This window comes from Oncorhynchus nerka, linkage group LG12 (assembly GCF_034236695.1).
Source record: "Oncorhynchus nerka isolate Pitt River linkage group LG12, Oner_Uvic_2.0, whole genome shotgun sequence".
Taxonomy (NCBI): Eukaryota; Metazoa; Chordata; class Actinopteri; order Salmoniformes; family Salmonidae; genus Oncorhynchus; species Oncorhynchus nerka.
In genome coordinates this window covers 52,584,425-52,592,526 of record NC_088407.1, presented here as the reverse complement: position 1 = coordinate 52,592,526, position 8,102 = coordinate 52,584,425, and the positions used below count along the sequence as shown (strand labels likewise).

The window sequence follows — 8,102 nt, the reverse complement described above, 5'->3', positions numbered from 1 at the left end:
CCATTGGGCCGTGGAAAGACACCATCACTTCTATGGGATTTTCTAACCTGACACACACACACACTAACACACACAACCAGACACGTAGACAACACACCCACAGCCAGGGGCCTCAGAGCTCCCAGTGGTTGATGCCTCAGACAAATAGACCGAGACAGAGAAAGAGAGAGAGAGAGAGACAGAGAGAGAGATACACAGAGAGAGAGATACAGAGAGAGAGAGAGAGAGAGAGAGAGAGATACAAAGAGAGAGAGAGAGAGATACACAGAGAGAAAGATACACAGAGAGAAAGATACAGAGAGCAACGCAAGAGAATGAGACCTTGGACCTTCACCAGTCCACCTCTAACCTGACTTTATCACCTGTGTGCAGCTGGCAGAGGGCTCCTGAGGTAACGCACAGGGAACAAGAGCCTCTGTACTGTGTTCATAATGGATGTGCAGTATATTTTTGTTGACAGCATAGTATAGCTACACAAGGCAACTCAACTCTACTGTTCCAGCATGTAAAGAAAATACCATATGGGGGAAATAAACGTGTGTGTTTGTGTGTTTTATTATTTACTCTAATTATTCTCTCCTGGGAGGATCAAAAGGCCTTCTAAAAAGCCTTACATTCAAATATGTGTGAAAATATACCAATGGAAGGAACAAAAGTAATTCCCCAAAATCAAACATGTGTTACAATATGTTTGGAAATATCGCCACTGTCAATGTTAATGGCTCAGGTGTAAACTCTTGATAATTATCCAAAATAATTCATTGACTTCCCATGACAATCTGGTCAGTCAAACGCAGAGTTCTTCAGAGAGAGATGGAACTAGTTTAAGTTCTCCACGACAATGTGTTTGAGGCTTTAGCTAGGTGGGCAAACACAGTCCAATGTAAAGCAGGTGACACGAGTTCAATACCTGGCCAGGTGTACTCAGACACATACCACATCCCATTCCATCATCTCATTTGAAAAGAATACAATTTCCTTGCCCCTCATACACACCTACCCCTCTGCTCCTCTCTCTCTCAGGTTTGATAGCAAATTTTCCCTCCCATAAATGAGAAAAGAGAAGTAATTATGTTGTCTGTGTCTCTGCTGGGGTGCTGGGTTTGTAAAGGAGTCCAATAGGTGAGTGGATACGCTGCCTGTAATTATGTTGGTTTGAAACAGAACATGAGTGGCCTATCCCAGAGGGATTAGGCCCCAGCTCTTCTCTCTGTTAATGCAACACAAATGTATGCCAGGGAAAGAAAACACACGCACACACGCACGCACGCCCCAACACCCAATTTATTCACCTGCCGCAGAAGCCAAGTGAATAATTCCACTAATAATAAAGATTGGAGGAAGCAGGGAGGGAGGGAGGGAGGGAGGGAGCCTACAGTAATAAGAGAGGATCAGTCGAGAGATTCTCAAGGACAACAGAAAAGGAAGTTTATGTAGTTACATCAAATTAATGGGTTTGGCTGCTGCGTGGTGTGTTTGTGTGTTTGATTTGCCAGGCGTGTGTGTGTCTGTGCCTGCATGACTCCCTGTGTGTGTGCCTGTGCCTGCATGACTCCCTGTGTGTGCGTCTGTGCCTGCATGACTCCCTGTGTGTGTGCCTGTGCCTGCATGACTCCCTGTGTGTGTGCCTGTGCCTGCATGACTCCCTGTGTGTGTGTCTGTGCCTGCATGACTCCCTGTGTGTGTGTCTGTGCCTGCATGACTCCTGTGTGTGTGTCTGTGCCTGCATGACTCCCTGTGTGTGTGTCTGTGCCTGCATGACTCCTGTGTGTGTGTCTGTGCCTGCATGACTCCCTGTGTGTGTGTCTGTACCTGCATGACTCCCTGTGTGTGTGTCTGTACCTGCATGACTCCCTGTACCTGTGTGTGTCTGTCTGCCTGCATGACTCCCTGTGTGTGTGTGTGTGTGTGTGTGTGTGTGTGTGTGTGTGTGTGTGTGTGTGTGTGTGTGTGTGTGTGTGTGTGTGTGTGTGTGTGTGTGTGTGTGTCTGTACCTGCATGACTCCCTGTGTGTGTGTCTGTGCCTGCATGACTTCCTGTGTGTGCGTCTGTGCCTGCATGACTCCCTGTGTGTGTGTCTGTGCCTGCATGACTCCCTGTGTGTGTGTCTGTGCCTGCATGACTCCCTGTGTGTGCGTCTGTACCTGCATGACTCCCTGTGTGTGCGTCTGTACCTGCATGACTCCCTGTGTGTGCGTCTGTACCTGCATGACTCCCTGTGTGTGTGTCTGTGCCTGCATGACTCCCTGTGTGTGTGTGTGTGTGTGTGTGTGTGTGTGTGTGTGTGTGTGTGTGTGTGTGTGTGTGTGTGTGTGTGTGTGTGTGTGTGTGTGTGTGTGTGTGTGTGTGTGTGTGTGTGTGTGTGTCTGTGCCTGCATGACTCCCTGTGTGTGGGTATATTAGTTCTTATTTTCCTACCACTGTCTTTGTTGGTGGGTCTTGGTTCCTTTTCGTCTCCCCCTGTATCCCCCTGTATCCCCGTTGCTCCAGAGCATGGTGACTTGTATCCAGGGGGAGAAGGGCAGGCAGGCAGGGAGAGGAGGCCAAGGGGCCTGGATCACTAAGGCCATGTCAGATACAAACCAGAGAACAACAAGCTGTTATTTACCTCTTCAGACTATAGCAGCTTTGTAACCAGGGCAGTCATTTCCTTCCAGCCCTGACAGGCTTAAATATGACCCATATCCAAGTTATATAAAGCAAAATATCCCTAAGAACGGGACAGATTGTGATTTTATCGCAGTAGTAATCTGATATACTGTATATCCCACCACGTCATTGCTTTTCAGTATATGAACCTGTAACTACAAACAGCAGTATAGATTAACACATGGAGAGTTGGTGAGAGCAGAGTGGAGAGGCCTAGACCTGCAGATACATCAACAATAAACAGATTCCTCCACCACTGTCTAATGATGCGTGTGAGGAATCACTGAAAGGACAATGTGTGTGTGTGTATCTGTGTTCACCCCTGTGCCCATGTTGAGTCTGTTTAATGGTGTGTGTGGGAATAGTCACTTAAACGGGTCGCTTCCTCTGTCTGGGGGGTCTCTGGCAGTTAGGGTGGGGGGTGGGTGTATCTCAGCATTGGGATGTCACTGTAACAGCACACACACACACACTGCCCACCCTCACCCCAATACAGAAAGATAGTCTTGACAATAACACAGCAACACGATCCATCTGTTGGACTGCTAGGAATTTATAGTTGGCCCAATGATTGCTTTGCAGGACTTGATGGCTGTAAATTGCACGCCATTTGGTAAATGTGGGTAGTTAGAAGTATACAAGTAATTATTTCAGCTTGTACTGATTGAGACATAATTCCAACACGGCCCCTGAAAATGACAGCATTCGAAACAACTCCGTTATAATTTCCCGGGAATACTAATTACAATCGGGGGATGGGGGAGTTTTTATGTGCTCCATCCAATGGGGCAAAATAATTAAACTGCCAGGGAAATAAATATGAATAAACAGGCCATAATTTCAGGGCACGCAGCACCTTGTCATCCGCTAACTTTTTTGTGGTGAAAAACAAAAGCCCCTACGGAGGGCAAGACACACTCACACACGCCACTTTAGTTGGCACTTGAAGGGTAAAAATAAAAATAAAAATTGAAACTTTTTTTTTCAATTGTGCATTCAGAGCCTTGAATGCAGACGGACCACAACCGCTCACTACACTACCTTAATATGCAACTAAGACGTGTGTGGACCTCAGTAAGGATGATCCTCACTCTCTTTTGGCCCAAACTTTAGCTGAAACTCTACTGCACAAACTCAATAGGTCTCATTTATCAATTTATGCACAAAATGAACAATACATCTCAGCCAGGCTTTGTGCACGCCTTATTCATAATGGCAAATATACATATTTCTACGTAAATGTTGATAAATGAGTTCCACTGGGACATAGAAATTGTCCTTTTTGGAAGACGGCTTTATCCAAAGTGACTTAAAGTTAACATACACAACATGACCAAAAGTATGTGGATATTAATCATTGGTATTAATATGGAGTTGGTCACCCTTTACTGCTATAACATCTTCCACTCGTCTGGGAAGGCGTTCCACTACATGTTGGAGCATTGCTGTGGGGAATACATGTTGGAGCATTGCTGTGGGGAATAGATGTTGGAGCATTGCTGTGGGGAATAGATGTTGGAGCATTGCTGTGGGGAATAGATGTTGGAGCATTGCTGTGGGGAATACATGTTGGAGCATTGCTGTGGGGAATACATGTTGGAGCTTTGCTGTGGGGAATAGATGTTGGAGCATTGCTGTGGGGAATAGATGTTGGAGCATTGCTGTGGGGAATAGATGTTGGAGCATTGCTGTGGGGAATAGATGTTGGGATTGCTGTGGGGCATTGCTTTGCTGGGGAATAGATGTTGGAGCATTGCTGTGGGGAATAGATGTTGGAGCATTGCTGTGGGGAATAGATGTTGGAGCATTGCTGTGGGGAATATATAGATTTGGAGCATTGCTGGGGAATAGATGTTGGAATGGGGAAGATGTTGGAGCATTGCTGTGGGGAATAGATGTTGGAGCATTGCTGTGGGGAATAGATGTTGGAGCATTGCTGTGGGGAATAGATGTTGGAGCATTGCTGTGGGGAATAGATTTTGGAGCATTGCTGTAGGGAATAGATTTTGGAGCATTGCTGTGGGGATTTGCTTCTATTCAGCCACAAGAGCATTAGTGAGGTCAGGCACTGATGTTGGGCGATTAGACCTGGCTCACAGTCGGCATTACAAATCATCCCAAAGTTGTTCGATGGGGTTGAGGTCAGGGCTCTGTGCAGGCCAGTCAAGTTCCTCCACAATGATCTCGACAAACCATTACTGTATGGACCTCGCTTTGTGCACGGGGATAGTGTCATGCTGAAATAGGAAATGACCTTCCTCAAACTGTTGCCACAAATATGGAAGCACAGAATCGTCTAGAATATCATTGTATGCTGTCGTGTTAAGATTTCCCTTCACTGGAACTAAGGGGCCTAGCCCAAACCATGACAAATAGCCCCAGACCATTATTCCTCATCCACCAAACTTTACAGTTGGCACTATGCGTTGTGGCAGGTAGCGTTCTCCTGGCATCCGCTAAACCCAGATTAGTCCGTCCAGAGAATGCGTTTCCACTGCTCAATGGTGGCGAGCATTACACCACTCTAGCCGACGCTTGGCATTGCTTATGGCGATCTTAGGCTTGTGTGCAGCTGCTCGGCCATGGAAACCCATTTCATGAAGCTCCCGACTAACAGTTGATGTGCTAACGTGGCTTCCAGAGGCAGTTTGGAACTCGGTAGTGAGTGTTGCAACCGAGGACAGATGATTTTTACACGCTGTTGAGGTGTTGTTGCTCCTAGACGTTTCCACTTCCCAATTACAGCACTTGCAGTTAACCGGTGCAGCTCTAGCAGGGCATAAATCTGATGAACTGACTTGTTGGAAAGGTGGCATCCTATGACAGTGCCATGTTGAAAGTCACTGAGCCATTCTACTACCAATGTTTGTCTACGGAGATTGCATGGCTGTGTGCTCAATTTTATACACCTATCAGCAATGGGTGTGGCTAAAATATCTGAACCCACTAATCGGAAGGGGTGTCCACATACTTTCACATATATAGTGTATATAGAGTATATGTGGCCCCTTTGGGTCAACTATGCTTTTGCATAGAAAAATCTCAATCTGAACATCCCTTTCCTCCCAATCCCTCCTCTCCCCTTCTGCCTTTCCCTTAATCCCAGACAGATTTTCATCTGGATTAGGGGGGTTTGTGGCTATGCTGCCCTGTTGCCCTGAGAGTGGCTCGTTACTCAGATTAGACCGATACTCATTGCCCCTCATTGGCCCAAAAACCTAATCTCACTTTACAGATCCCTCGCTCTCTCTGTGCCTTCTCTCCCTCAGATTAATACACTGCTGCTAATGCCAATGCTTCTGCTACTGCTACTACTGCTACTACTTCTACTGCTGCTACTACTGCTACTACTTCTACTGCTGCTACTACTGCTACTACTGCTACTACTTCTACTACTGCTACTACTGCTACTACTGCTACTACTGCTACTACTGCTACTACTGCTACTACTGCTACTACTGCTACTGCTGCTACTACTGCTACTACTGCTACTACTGCTACTACTTCTACTGCTGCTACTACTGCTACTACTGCTACTACTTCTACTACTGCTACTACTTCTACTGCTGCTACTACTGCTACTACTGCTACTACTTCTACTACTGCTACTACTTCTACTACTGCTACTACTTCTACTGCTGCTACTACTGCTACAACTGCTACTACTTCTACTACTGCTACTACTTCTACTGCTGCTACTACTGCTACAACTGCTACTACTTCTACTACTGCTACTACTTCTACTGCTGCTGCTGCTGCTGCTACTGCTGCTATTGCTGCTATTGCTGCTGCTACTGCTGCTACTGCTGCTATTGCTGCTGCTGTTGCTGCTGCTACTGCTGCTATTGCTGCTGCTACTGCTGCTACTGCTGCTATTGCTGCTGCTATTGCTGCTGCTATTGCTGCTGCTACTGCTGCTACTGCTGCTACTGCTGCTATTGCTGCTGCTATTGCTGCTACTGCTGCTACTGCTGCTATTGCTGCTGCTATTGCTGCTGCTACTGCTGCTACTACTGCTACTGCTACTGCTGCTGCTACTACTGCTGCTACTGCTGCTACTGCTGCTGCTGCTATTGCTGCTGCTATTGCTGCTGCTGCTATTGCTGCTGCTATTGCTGCTGCTGCTGCTATTGCTGCTGCTATTGCTGCTGCTGCTACTGCTGCCGCTGCTACTGCTGCTGCTGCTATTGCTGCTGCTATTGCTGCTGCTATTGCTGCTGCTACTGCTGCTGCTACTGCTGCTACTGCTGCTACTGCTGCTGCTGCTGCTATTGCTGCTGCTATTGCTGCTGCTGCTACTGCTGCCGCTGCTACTGCTGCTGCTGCTATTGCTGCTGCTATTGCTGCTGCTATTGCTGCTGCTACTGCTGCTGCTACTGCTGCTACTGCTGCTACTGCTGCTGCTGCTATTGCTGCTGCTATTGCTGCTGCTGCTATTGCTGCTGCTATTGCTGCTGCTGCTATTGCTGCTGCTATTGCTGATGCTGCTATTGCTGCTGCTATTGCTGCTGCTGCTATTGCTGCTGCTATTGCTGCTGCTGCTGCTATTGCTGCTGCTATTGCTGCTGCTGCTACTGCTGCCGCTGCTACTGCTGCTGCTGCTATTGCTGCTGCTATTGCTGCTGCTATTGCTGCTGCTACTGCTGCTACTACTTCTACTGCTGCCGCTGCTGCTGTTGCTGCTGCTGCTACTGCTGCTGCTGCTATTGCTGCTATTGCTGCTGCTGCTACTGCTGCCGCTGCTACTGCTGCTACTGCTGCTGCTGCTATTGCTGCTGCTATTGCTGCTGCTGCTATTGCTGCTGCTATTGCTGCTGCTGCTGCTATTGCTGCTGCTATTGCTGCTACTACTTCTACTGCTGCCGCTGCTGCTGCTATTGCTGCTGCTGCTGCTATTGCTGCTATTGCTGCTGCTGCTACTGCTGCCGCTGCTACTGCTGCTACTGCTGCTGCTGCTATTGCTGCTGCTATTGCTGCTGCTGCTATTGCTGCTGCTATTGCTGCTGCTGCTGCTATTGCTGCTGCTATTGCTGCTGCTGCTGCTGCTGCTGCTGCTATTGCTGCTGCTGCTATTGCTGCTGCTATTGGTGCTGCTACTGCTGCTGCTGCTGCTATTGTTGCTGCTGCTGCTACTGCTGCTGCTGCTGCTATTGCTGCTGCTATTGCTGCTGCTATTGCTGCTGCTACTGCTACTACTGCTACGACTTCTACTACTGCTACTACTTCTACTGCTGCTACTACTGCTACTTCTGCTACTACTGCTACTACTTCTACTGCTGCTACTACTGCTACTACTTCTACTACTGCTACTACTGCTACTACTGCTACTGCTGCTACTACTTCTACTGCTGCTACTACTGCTACTACTTCTACTACTGCTACTACTGCTACTACTGCTACTGCTGCTACTACTTCTACTGCTGCTACTACTGCTACTACTTCTACTGCTGCTA

General features: G+C 47.6%; 1 pseudogene; it reads right to left on the bottom strand.

The window, feature by feature from the left end:
- Nucleotides 1–344: 344 nt before the first annotated feature.
- The window catches only part of LOC135574115 (uncharacterized protein DDB_G0271670-like), a 7,916-nt pseudogene continuing 158 nt past the window's right edge, over nt 345–8,102 (bottom strand).